General features: G+C 40.5%; 1 pseudogene; it reads left to right on the top strand.

Annotated features, from left to right (window-relative positions):
- The first annotated feature begins 347 nt into the window (after positions 1 to 347).
- On the top strand, positions 348 to 10,743 carry LOC115735401 (annotated as a pseudogene).
- Positions 10,744 to 13,629: the final 2,886 nt, after the last annotated feature.

The raw sequence follows: 13,629 nt of genomic DNA on the forward strand, positions 1-13,629 counted from the left end.
ATCAATACTCGCACGTTTATTAAATTCAGATTAATGCTCTCCTTTGGCAAGAAGAATGAATGAATGGGAATCGCCCTGTCCTGGTGGGCTGAATACTGGTGTAGGTGATAACTAACAAGTGACAAGTCAATCAGCACATGGAAACTGATCAGTTCTTGTTCTTTATTTTCTTTCAAGGCCTTGCCACGGTGCCGAGAGGGTTTGCAAAAACTTGAATCAACGACTCCTCTGTCCAGGCCCTCCAGGCATAATCTGGCAATTTTCTTTTCAGCCGAATTTTCCCTCGAGTTTAAGCCCACTCTTGGTCGGGCCATCTCTTTGCTTTCCTTGCTTTCTTGAAAAGAAAAATGAGCGTGATCGAATTGTCATCTCCCGTGGAGGAGCGGCTCAGCGAAAAGCTGCGTCTTCTGAGATCCTCCGCCCGTAAAAGCTCCTGCTGCATTTTCAGAGCCCCACAAAGCCTGCTTGAGATCAAATGGAACGCTTACATGCCCCAGATCGTTTCCATTGGTCCGTATCACCATGGCAAGGAACAGCTGAATATGGTCGAGCAGCACAAACGTCGATACCTCTACGCTTTCCTCAAACGAACGAGGGATGTCGGCGTGGTGCTCAATGACTATGTCCAACTCGTAGCAATGTTAGAGGAGAGAATTCGGGATTGCTACTCAGACGAGCTTCATTTGAGCAGCGATGAACTGGTCGAGATGATGATTCTTGATGCCTGTTTCATAGTTGAGGTGTTCTGCATCGTTGGGTCAGTAATTCAGCCTGATCCCAACGATTCTTTGCTCACAATGCCATGGATCTTCCCCTTCCTCAAAAAGGACCTTCTCATGATTGAAAACCAGATCCCTTTCTTTGTCCTTGAAAAGGTCTTCAGCTTATCGAAGGGCAACACGGGGGACGAAGCGCCCTCCCTGAGTGAGCTCGCTCTGAGATTCTTCAACGTCTCGGCTCAAAGGCCACGGGAGCGATTGGATTCCAATGCCAAACACTTGCTTGACTTGTTCCGACTGAGTCTAATCGGCCGTCCAGAGCAGGAACAACCTGGAGATGTCCATGTCGATGTCCATGCTGATGAAGGCCACTTAAAATCGATCCCCTCGGCGACCCAGCTTTTTCTCTCAGGGATTGTTTGCAAGCCAATGAAGGGCGGTATCTCGAACTTACTCGACATTCAATTCAGTCGTGGAGTACTTCGAATCCCTCCTTTGATAATCGACGATTTCATGAGCTCCTTCTTACTCAACTGCGTTGCCTTCGAGCAGTGTTGCTCTTCCCGCTCCAGTTACATCACCAGTTACATCACCTTCATGAAATGTCTCGCCAACAAAGGAATGGATGCAGAGCTCTTATCTGAGAACCAAATACTAGTGAACTATTTGGGATCGCATAAAGATGTCGCGACTTTCTTCAATGATCTGGGTAAGGTTATTTCCTTTGATATCCGTAAAAGCTATTTGGCGGCGTTCTTTCGGGTAGTGAACAGATGCCACGAAGCCCGACTTGACTCGTGTTCCTGGCGAACCGGACGGTGCTTGGCTGCTTCTCGGCCCGCTATCGTGTCTGTTGCTGGCATGGTTGTGTCGGCTTTTACTTTCCTTTCAGCATTCTATACGATCTACGCCTATTATTCTCCCCCGAAGAAGTAACTGACCCAATTCTGGGAAGACATGAACTGTGGCGAAATGGGATCTATGTCCGAGATTCTAGATGACTTGAGGACAGCCATGAGTCTTCTTGGCAATAATGCCAGTACCTCTGTTTTTCCCTTGGTTCTTTGTCAAGTTTTCTATCGTCTAAGTAATTTTATGTCCAAAAAAGAGATCTCTTGTCTAGGTACGGGCTTTGGACCTCGTGGTGTGCAAAAAAATCGAAAAGAGATCTCTTGGCTAGGTTATTTCCCATGGGGACCTATTCGGTTCCCAGCTCTGAATTGTTGGGACCGCCACCCACCCGGACCAGATCGGTGCACTTTATTTCTATTATTTTCATCTTTCACATCTTTTACTTCTCTCATATATGTTGTGCAGAAGAGCACCTTACCTAGATGAGATGAAAAGAAAAAAAAGAATAATTGAGAATGTAGATATTTATGTGTTTCGGCAAAAATCCGCCTACGTGCATGGGAGAAAGAGACGACTTCTTATTTTGAGTGCGAATAGATACAAGGTACAATGCTGAATAAATACATTTTCAGATTGGTATCCCTAAAGATCTTATCAGTTTAAGAAACCAACTAATAAATCTTTAATGATTATCCCAAAATCTTTTAGGAATATCTTGACATATCTAGAAGCGTGTATTTTGCAAACTCGAAGCCTTCGAAACTTCGTGGAATTCAAGACAGCACAAAAAAATCTTCACCTTTGGCTTGAATAAATCATAAGCCTCGTCGTGAATCAAGAAAATGAATATACATCTATCTCTCCACCGTACCTTCGCAAAGGTACTCCCGCATCTAGATCGGTGCAGCCTCCACCAACTTCAATGATGAGTGAAAGAAATCAAGTCCTTGCAGGACTTGAACTTCTTCGTAGTAATCGTCTTCGTGTGCATATCCGCAGGGTTATCTTTAGTATGGATTTCTTCAAAGCAGTGCAACCATTCTCCACAGATTTTCGAATCTTATGGTACCGAACTTCAATGTGTTTTGTTCTAGAATAGAACACTTGGTTCTACGCAAGACATATTGCACTTTGGCTATTGCAATACGTTGTAGCAATTTTCTGCTTTAAATCCAACTCCGTGACCAAACCGGTCAGCCTCTTCCCTCCTTTGCAGCCTCGGTTGCTGTCATATACTCAACTTCGGTTGTAGATAATTCTACGGTAGACTGAAGCATTGTCCTCCATTAAATAGCTCCACCTCCAAGAGAAAAAACATATCCTGTGATGGACCTTCATTTATCCAAATCATCAGCAAAGTCTGAATTGACATAACTTGCTAAATCGATTGATTCTCTCTTTGAACTGAACATCAAACTCATTCCAATAGTTTGAGCCTAATAATGAAAGATCCACTTAATAGCTTCCCAATGCTCCTTATTCGGATTGCTCATGTATCGGCAAACGAGACTTGCTGCCCGAGCCAAATCCGGTCCGCAACAAACCATAGCATACATGAGGCTTCCTATTGCGTTGGCATAGGGTCTCGAGATATCTTTATAACCTCCTCATGTGAACTAGCACATTGTTTCTCGGATAATCTGAAGTGATTTGCTAAGGGTGTACAAATCGGTTTAACTTTTCCTATGTTTTACCGCTCCAAGACCTTCTCAACACACTTCTTCTAATTTACCCAAAGCTTACTTGCACGTCTATCTCGAAAAATTTCCATACCAAGGATCCTCTTTGCAGCACCAAAATCCTTCATTTTAAACTTGTAACTTAACTGAGATTTCAATGAAATGATCTCTCATTTTTCTTGCAGCAATCAACATATCATGAGCATCAATAGAATAAGCGACTTATCATCCAAAACTCTATAGTAGACACAAGAATCATGCACACTCCTCATGTAGCCAATACGAAGCACAAAAGAATCAAATCTTTTATTATATTGCCTCGGAGATTGCTTAAACCATAAAGTGATCTCTTGAGCAAACAAACGTGATTCTCTTTCTCTTCCACCTTGAAGGCTTTGGGCCGCTCCTTGTAAATTTTCTCCTCCAAGTCACCATGAAGGAATGCCATCTTCACATCTAGTTGCTCAAGCTCCAAGTCATATATGGTCACCATAGCTAGTAAAGCACGAATTGAAGTGTGCTTTACAATCGGGGAAAATATTTTGTAGTAATTGATCCCCCTCCTTCCGTGTATAGCCCTTAGCAACAAGTCAGGCTTTGTATCTCTCTTGCTCTTTGTCTGTTGATCCTTCCTTTCTTGGAAAAACCCATTTGCAGCAAATCACTTTCCAGTCCTTAGGCTTCTTCACAAGTTTACACAGTGTCATTCTTTTGTAATGACTCCATCTCCTCCGTCATAGTGGTCATCCACTCTTTTTTGTGGTCACTTTTCAAAGCTTCATGATAGGAGCTTTGATTGCCAAAGCCTACGGTAAGAGCATAGGCAACCATATCCTCAAAACTGTACCTCTCCGGTGCTTTAAGACTGGGCCTTCCTCGACCCATAGCAATAGGAAGTTTCTTTTTTTATTATAAGGACTCATTTGATGAATTTTCTATTTTTATAAAAAAAAATTCATAAAAATAATAATTTATTACGTATATCTAAAAATATATATTTACTAAATAACGTGTCGGAAGTTTCTATTTTTCAAAAAGGACGTATCGGCATATCGTATTGTGTCATGTCGTGTCGCTTGTCGTGTGTTCGGGTCGATGCTACTTAGCTCCTGACAATTCTAACATAAGATTTTCAGCAGCACCCTGGTGGCTTATGAGAGTTAGCAACCAAAGCCCATTGTTTTGAGCTTTTACAGGAATGAACAGGAGTGATTAGCGACAAATATTAATCAATTGGATTCGGATTCGACACCTGGGAACCAGATGGAACGTGTCTTCTCATTTTTTGTGTTCACTACAGCCTTGTTATCCTTCTGGTTGCCGGCTTTATTGTTTGCTGAATCAGGGATGTGAGTTTCCCTGATTAATAGGGGGCAGGAAGAAGTAACATAGGCTTATTGCATTCAGTAGGCAAAGGGAGTAGAAGTGGGTATGTCGTTTCAGTAATCGAGATCTGGACTGTGTTAACGTGGGTCTCGGGGATGTCCTGTACTTATTCCTGAAGTTTTCCAATAAAAATCCTCCAGAACTGGCTAAATTCACGCACTACAGCTCTAAGCCATGGGCCAAAACAACTCCCGTCATATGCAGGCATCTATTCTTATTGAAAGGAAATTCTGCGCGGCATTTAGCACAATGCCCACTTTTCCATATGAATAATAGAAGTGATTTAGCCTTTCATGCTTGAAATCCATCCAAAGCTTTGTCCCCTCATAACAGGTTATGTTTCCTGATCCCAGAGGTGCTAACAACTTCATACTAACTCTAGCTCTTCCCATTTTTATGTTGCGTAAAGATTTGTTCATCAACTTTAACATCCGAGATGGGAAAAGTGCCCAAAAAGTCCTAAATATTTTGCATTTGTGTCAATTTAATCATAAATCTTTTAAATGTGACAATGTAGTCATAAATCTTTTGCGTTTGCTGTCAATTTAGTCCTAAACCTTTTAATTGTGTTAATTCGGTCATAAACATTTTACATTTTTGCCAATTTAATCATAAACATTTTGCATTTTTGCCAATTGAATCCATCCAGTCAATTTTGACTGGAAATCGTTGATGTGGATGCCTACGTGGTACGACTTGTGCTGATGTTGACATTTTTCTTTAAATATTCTTAAATCCTTCTTTAACTTTTCAGTATTTTTTTTCTTTATCTATTTTGTTACTTTGTTTTGCTTTAGGATAGAGGGCCGGTGAACCTTGCCAGAAATTTTGAAGAAAAAAAAACCAAAAAAAATAATTATAAAATAAAAATATATATATTTAAATGTATTTAAAAATGTCCACATGAGTGTTGGTGAGGGCCACGTAAAAAGGCTGATGTTCACGTCAGCGGATTTTAGCCAAAATTGGCCATATGGACTCAATTGGCACAATCGCAAAAAGTTTAAGATTAAATTGGCATCAATACATTAGGACTAAATTACCACAATTGCAAGGTTGGGGATTAAATTGTTACCGATGCAAAAAGTTTATGATTAAATCAACACAATTGAAAGATTTATGACTGAATTGGCATAATGTAAAAGATGTAAGAACTTTTTGGGCACTTCTCTCCATCCGAGACTAGGGAAAATTGTTAAAAAAAGTCATGAACCTTTCACACTTTTGACAATTCAATCATAAATCTTTTAAGTTTCTTGATTCGATCCTAAACCTTTTCATTTTGTGCCGATTCAGTCCTATTCGCCGAAAATTGCTGATGTGGACACCAACCATCATATGTGGCACCACTAAGGACAATATTTAATAATATTTTAAAATTTTTATTTAAAAAATTAATTTATTTTTTGTTTTTTTTTTGTTTGCTGGACTTAAGGTCGGCAACCCTCGCCCGATTAGGGCCGGCAAGGGTCGCCGGCCCCCGGGCAAGGATCGATGGGCATCGTTGGCCCCAAGGCGAGAACCGACGGAGGCCGGCGACCCCCACAAATCCCTCACGGCTGAAGGCGAGGGGTCACGGCCAAAGCCCTCGTGGGCCACGACGAGGGCATCACGGCCCTCACCGTGGCCGGATCTAGGCCAGCAGGTGTTGCCATGGCCGGATCTAGCCACGGCGAGGGCCGCGATGCCCTCGCCGTGGCCCGTGAGGGGGAGGGTCGCAACCCCTCGCCTTCGTCCATGAGGGATTCGCGACCCTCATCTATGGAGTCGCAGGGGTCGCGTCGCTCCTTGCCATGGGGCCGGTGACCCCCGCCGGCCCTAATTCGGCGGGGGTTGCCAGTCATGGAGCTAGCAAAGGAAAATAGCAAAAAAAAAGTTAGAAAATTTCAAATAAAAATATTTAAAAATTATTCACTTTAGCATCGGCGGTGCCACATAGGACAGCTGGCACCCACCTCAACGATTTTCAGTAAATAGGACTGAATCGGCACAAAGAGAAAAGGTCTATGACTGAATTGAGAAAAGTATAAAAGGTTTAGGACTTTTTTGACAATTTTCCTTTCGTCCCTATTATTCTTGATTTCTGCTAATAGCTTCTTCATATTAGTACTCATGAGCGAGATCATCAATTAGAACCCAAAAAGGACAATGGATAAATTCGTAGCAGTAACTTTGAGTGTTAGGCTCCCGTGGTTTAAGGTGGATTGCTTGGATTAAGGCAGCTACCACCATTTGGAGTAGAGTTAAGAGAGAAACGGAAGAGTGTGACGTGAATCAACCTCATCTTCTGTAAACTCACTTACTTCCATGCTTTGATAGGCGCTCTTTCTTAGCATCTTCTGTCCCAAAATTATAATAGAAACTTGCACTTAGCATTTTAGTGGGGGCCTTCTGAGCTATATGATGCCCCATGTAAATATCGTTTATCAATCTTGGTTGGTGTAACTATGTGGTAGGGAGAGCCATTGAGGAGTTGACGTGTGGCCTTCTCGATGTCCGACACGTCTTCCACAATTCATCATACTAAAAAGAACGGGAAGTTGCAAAGATAAATAGGAAAAAAAAAATTGTCGAAATATAGAAAAAGAAGCTTCTGTAAGGCAATCAGAAACAATCCTCATGCATGCTTCTTCTACAGTTTATACCTCAAATCATTCTTTAAAGAGTTATGAAAAAAACTTAAGACTAAGAGTGCAAAAGTCTAATTTTGTACTCCTCCACCTCTAGAGTTTTGATTGGTCTAAAAAATTAACATCTTCCGTTTCCTCACTTTTATCGGTTTATAAGTTAATAAGAAGTACCTATTCAAAACTAATGAGGTGAAAATCAAAACGGAATTAATTACGATGAAACTTATTTATCATTATTAAGTCCATCCAATTAAAAAATGAAGATAAATCTAGAGTTGATAAAATAACTAAAAGGTATTAGTATGGTGTTGATGTAGAAGGAGAGCATGAAGTTTGTTCTAAAATGAGAGTAAAGAGGATAGCACATTACACACCTTCTAGGATATCACATCATAGTCAATGCCATTTGAAACGTTTCTTTAAAGAAAACAAATTATCAAATTTGAATCTCCATTTTTATGGATACAAATCTTTTTGCTAAAGCACAACAACATTTTAAAGTGTGCTAATAATTTTGATCCGTGAGACCAAAAGTTACTAAGAAACTAAAACTTTCAAAAGTAAACACAAAAGTGCAAAAATCATGAATTTAGCTATTGTTAGCTAAGTAAAGATTAATGATATTGATTCAATTTGTTTCAATCATTTTGCTAATCACTATAACACTTATTTCTGAATTACTACTCAAAAAGCTAAAATCGCTTCAAAACTTTATATAAGAATCAGGTTAACCAAAAAAAAAAAAATGAAAAGGTACATTCGTGCTACATTTAACCCAAATTAACTTTCATGTCATAAAAAAAAATCTCAAACTTATACACAGGTGACAAATTTACCAAAATCTCATCACAAAATTGTGGTAAAATTAGGGATTTTAGCATATTTCTGAAACGCAAGGGAGCTCCCGGGGAAAAATAAGATATTTGGCTTTTCCAAAATGATGTCATTTAGGAGATCCATTTATGTTGAACTTTCATGTTGGATTCATGTCACCTGGTGATCTTGCCACATGTGTTTCTAGGTCGGCCTTTTAATGAGACATTGGATGAAAGCGTAACGGATGGTAGATTTATTACGGCTATATCAATTTGAGATCTTTCGTAACGCGAAAAATGAAATGTGGCATGAGCGCAATAGTTTGGTATTTTTTGTGATATGAAAAATAATTTGGGGTGAATATGATATAGATGTACTATTTTTGAGAATTTTTTTGTGATATTAACCCTCAATGAATTATTTTCCACCCATGCATGGCACGGGCCTCGACGATTGTGGAGCATCGTTCGCATCCCAAGATTTAGGGGACGTTGAATTTTCGCGGAGCATAAGATTGAGTTTTGCTAGCATAACAGTCTTTGGGTGACTGTAAAAGTAACAGCGTGTTGTAAGCCACAAATTCTTGAACAATAGGACCTCACAATAATTTTTATTATTATTTATTATTTCTCCCAAAACATGATGTTAATAAGGAGAATGACATAATCATTTCTCCCCGGAATTAACTGCTTCACCAGCACAAGAGCCATCACCAAGCTCGAATGAACGTGGAGGAACTTCCTTTTTTTTTTTTTCCTTGGTCAAAGGAGGAACTTGCTTTAGGGGCCCTCAATATCGAAAGAAGGATGCCCTCCCCATGTTCAGCTTTCGTTACTGTTTCTTATTTGTGTTGATCTAGATTCTAGCATCGATGATTACGCGAAAGCACTGTCCTCGTCTAGGCCCATACATCTTCTGGTCTCATCCACTCCATATTGAGTCAGCTATCCTATTAATTTTATCTTTGGATTGAGCTTGCAGTTCGTGTACCGAATGACGAGAGAATGAGCAGAGCAGTATTTCTACAATGACAAGAAGAGTGACGTTCAGGCACTCAGACCGAAACAAATGTGAACATATCAAAACAGGAACGAGAGCGGATAACAACAGTCAAAGAGACTTGGGCCGTACAAGGACCGGCTGTCGTCCGAATGGAGCGAAGCACGTTGAATCGAAAGGCGAATGAAAGAATAGGAACGATAGCACAAAAAACCCATAGCTGTGGAACGAAGGCGGCGGGTCCTTTCCCGGACAAGGGTCCTTCGTGTGGTGAGAACGCCCCTTGTGGCTACAAACGTTGCATTTATCGGCAAGTCTACCGCATGGAGGGACTGAGGCGAGCGCAGGGCTCGGCCACTTTCGGCGTGCACACAGGAGTCGATTTGAAGGGTAGGTGTTGGGGGTGTGCCACCAGAAATCGGGCTTGAAGCTCCCGCCTTACCAACGAGCCGACAGCTGATGGCCAGGGCTCGGCAGCTCTCAGCAAGCGCAACAGAATGTATTGCGGGGGAGCGGCAGCTCTCAAAATCAATTTGAAAATAGCAGGGAAAAATATAGAGATTGATTTGAATGGAGATGGTGTCGGTATCTTCATTTCTATCTTGCGTTGCTGCACTTGCGGGAACGTGGGCTTTATTTATTGTCTTATGACTTTCATCTTTCCTTTTTTTTTCCTCACTTGAAAAAAGTCCTAAATCTATTGAGCTTTTGCCAATTAAGTCCTCAACCATTTAATTTTGCCAATTTAATCCTAAATCTTTTATTTCTGTGTCAATTAAGTCCTAAACCTTTTTTTATGCCGGTTCAGTCCTAAACATTTTGCATTTGTGTCAATTTAGTCCATCCGGTCAATTTTGATCGGCCGATGCTGACGTGACGCCAGCCGACACTAACGGGATAATTTTTAATAATATTTTATTTTTTTCCAAATTCTTTATTTATTTTTTCTTTTTTTTTTTACCATTCATCTTCTTTCTCCATGGCTGGGCAAGGTCCTAACTAAGCTGTAAATGCGCAGTACAGATCCAAGTCCTAACTAAGCTGGAAATTACGAGCTTAACGAAAAATTCTTTAATTCAGTTCTGGCATCAAGCTTGCAGAATAACTTGCAAGCCGAACTCAGACGTGGATGAAGAATCTCGCCCAGATCTGGCGAGGTCGAGCCAGCCCATGGCTGGGAGAGGTGTGGCGTCCTGTCGTCGTCTGCGGAAGAGCGACGTATCCCATTCTCTAACAACATCCTCTCCCTCTGAAAATTTAGCTCAGCTACGGCGAGGCCGAGCTGAATATGACCTCGACCAGGAGACGAAGGGCGACGAGGACGAAAGGGATCAAGATGAAAGCGCAGGAGACGAGGGTCACGATGGCGGGCGCGTACTTGTTGCCCACGTAGGGCTTGAAGTCATTGGTCATCTGCTTGTTGGCTCGGGTTATGTAGGCCTTGGAGGTGGTGGAGATTCGCTCGAGGTCAGGGATGAGGGGTTGCTGGAACCTGGTCGGCAGATCTTGGAACTCGGAGACCATATCGTCATCATGCTTCGAGTCGAGCCAGGTCGGCTCTTTCGTCTTCTGGGACTTGGTTGTCTTGGATTCTTGGTCGGTGGAGTCTCCTTTTTGGCTCTGTTTCTTAGGGTCGGACTGAGCGAAGAATATGAACAGTAAAAAGAAAATAAAACGAAAAGGAAAAAAATAAAATATTATTAAAAATTGCACCGTCAACATTGATTGGTGTCCACGGTAGCGCCGCCCAGTCAAAATTGGTTGAATGGGCTGAATTAGTACAAATGCAAAAAGTTTAGGACTGAATTGATAAAATAAAAATATTTAAGACTGAATTGACAAAAAATCAATAGTTTAGGACTTTTTTGGCAATTTTCCCCTTTTCATTTCAAAACGTCACTCTCCTCCCAAAGTCCATTCTAGTTGGCACCGATAATTTCTTTGATAGGAAGTATTAATTATATCTTCAAATTCGTGTTTCTTTTATGACACGCTAAAAACCAGATCTTAAAACCATTTTAGTGTTAATTGAAAATTATTATTCTTTCTACGTTCTCATGCTTCAATAGAGGCTGTTGGCATTGGCATCCATACCTACCGCGTTTTAAAAAGTTTAGTTGAGTCAAATTAATGCTCGCCTTTGGCAAAAACAAGAAGTAAGCACATAAATGGTCTCATAATCTGAAAAATCTCCAACTTTTAACTCTTATCCCGATCCTACCTTTTATCTCATAAAAAACTACAACTTTCGATGTAGTCTCAATTATATAACAATTTTTTTGTGTCATAAAAATCCTCTAATTTTAAGTCGAGTCCCAATTTTACCATAAATTTTTTTGTCTCATAAAAAATCATCAGTTTTGGTCCAATACCAATTCTACCCTAAGCTTTTTGCGTCTTATAAAAAAAATCCAGTTTTAGGTCCAATTGCAATTTTTATGTATTTTCTTTGTATCATAAAGATCGCCAACTTTTGAGTCCTAAATGTGCCTCCATTAATCTACTGTCAAAATCACTCTTAGGGATTTTGCACTCGATATTCGATTTCTCATGCTTTGGAATGTTTCGTCTCTCAAGATCGGAGAGCTCGCGCTCGAGACACTTGAATAGCTCGTGCTCGGAAGTTTTCCAATTTCTCGGTTGTCAGTGAGCAATTTTGGACGGAAGGTTAGTGAGGGCAAATTTGTGACTTGAGTAAAAGTTCGTGGTTATTTATGAGACTATAAAATTGGGACCAAATGGTAGAATTAGGACAAGACGTAAAGTTAGAGGTTTTCATAGGACAAAAAAAAATTAAGGTAGAATTGAGATATGACCTAAAGTTGAGGATTTTTTATGGGATAAAAAAACATTAGGATAGAATTGGGATTGAACCTAAAGTTGGAGTTTTTTTTTTATGATATAAAAAGTAAAATTGAGACAAAAGCGTTGGAGGTATTAAGTCGTAAAAAAATAAGCAAACGGTGCTCGCCTTGTCCTGGCGGATACAAACAATGCCGTTGCAGGTCACAAACTAATGCTCGCGCGTTTCGTTAGCTCGAACTGTCGGAAATTGGTGATCCATTTTCATCAAGTTGCGAGTGGGAAAGCAAGAAGCAACGACAAGTTAGTCAAAAGACGTGGCTTAAGGTTGTGAAAAAAAGAAAGTTAAATTATAAAATAAAAGAAGAAGAAGAAGAAGAAAAAGATATATTTGCTGGGCAAATGAGACGCGAACGTGGGATGCAAGTAGAAGCAAAAAGTTGAAGTCAACAAGAACAGTCGGTCAAGTAAGTAGCTACAAAATGAATTAGTGCTGCACGTAAGTCTTGTCCGTTGAAGATGTCACTTGCACGTCACTAATATAAAACTATCACCGCAATCAATAACATCCGCGCACTCGAATTTTTGTCTCGGACTGATGCTCGCTTCTGCAAAAACAATAAATAAAGAAATATACATGGTGCTCGCGCCGTCCTGGCGGATGGAGACCGGTGTAGGTCAGTCCGCACGCACACGAGCACTGATGAGAATAACCATGTATTATGAGCTACGAATTCTTAAAAGAGTGAATCTTACAATAATTTTTAATTATCTTTATTTTTTTGTAACCTCAAAGTAGATGTTGAACGTTCAAAAATTGTCACATAATCAATTCTCTCATTAAAATTCTTTCTAGTAGATTTGCAAGGTATCGCGAGGGTTTGCACAATCTCCATTTTGTCAAAAGAGAGAAATAGTAAAAAATGAACACCGTTGGATGATGGGATGAACCTCCGTCTACCTCACCGACTGGCCTCGAGCTTAGCCCCGATTTCCTCCCCCCATCCCAAGCGCCCTTCAGTCCACCACCCCCGCTCTAACATACTCGTCGACCAGCGCCCTCCTCTCACCCCCACCACCGACTGAGTGGCTCATTCGACATTTCGAAACTCGATTAATTTCTGTCGACATTCCCTTCAGAAATTACTACAGCACGATCGCCCCCATTTTTTTATTTATTTTTCTGAACTACTCAAAAACGTTCTAAATAAGTCAATAAATTCATGCAAATCTGTCTTTCTGGTTTTAATACCGCCCAACAAGCTCTGAGAAGAAAAAAGAAACCGATAGCTGTATTTCCTCGAAATTTAATTCCCTTTAACTCTCTGTCGAAAAGGTTTTCACCCTGTTCCATCACCGCCATGTGAACCTCCGAGACAAGACAAGAAAAAAAAACACCTCCGACCGTGCTCTGTCTCATTCAATAATTCTTCGTCTTCTTCTTCATCTACACGTCTTGGGTTGGGTCTCTCAAAACTGCGACAGCACCAGAACTCGACGGGTTTTTTTTCAATTTAATTTTTTTTTAAATATTTACAAAAATATTTTTTAAAAATAAATATTTACAAGTTTGGGCCTTGCTCGGCAATGGGGTTGCTGAGCGAGGCCCGCTCAGCAGCCCACTTGCTCAGCAGCCCGGCTGCCGAGCGGGGTTGGGCTTCTTTTTTTTTTTTAATTTCATTTTTTTAAGTATTTTAATTATTTAAAAAATACGAAATTTACAAAAAAAAAAAACAATGTGGGCCG

This window comes from Rhodamnia argentea, chromosome 8 (assembly GCF_020921035.1).
Source record: "Rhodamnia argentea isolate NSW1041297 chromosome 8, ASM2092103v1, whole genome shotgun sequence".
In the NCBI taxonomy this organism is placed as follows: Eukaryota; Viridiplantae; Streptophyta; class Magnoliopsida; order Myrtales; family Myrtaceae; genus Rhodamnia; species Rhodamnia argentea.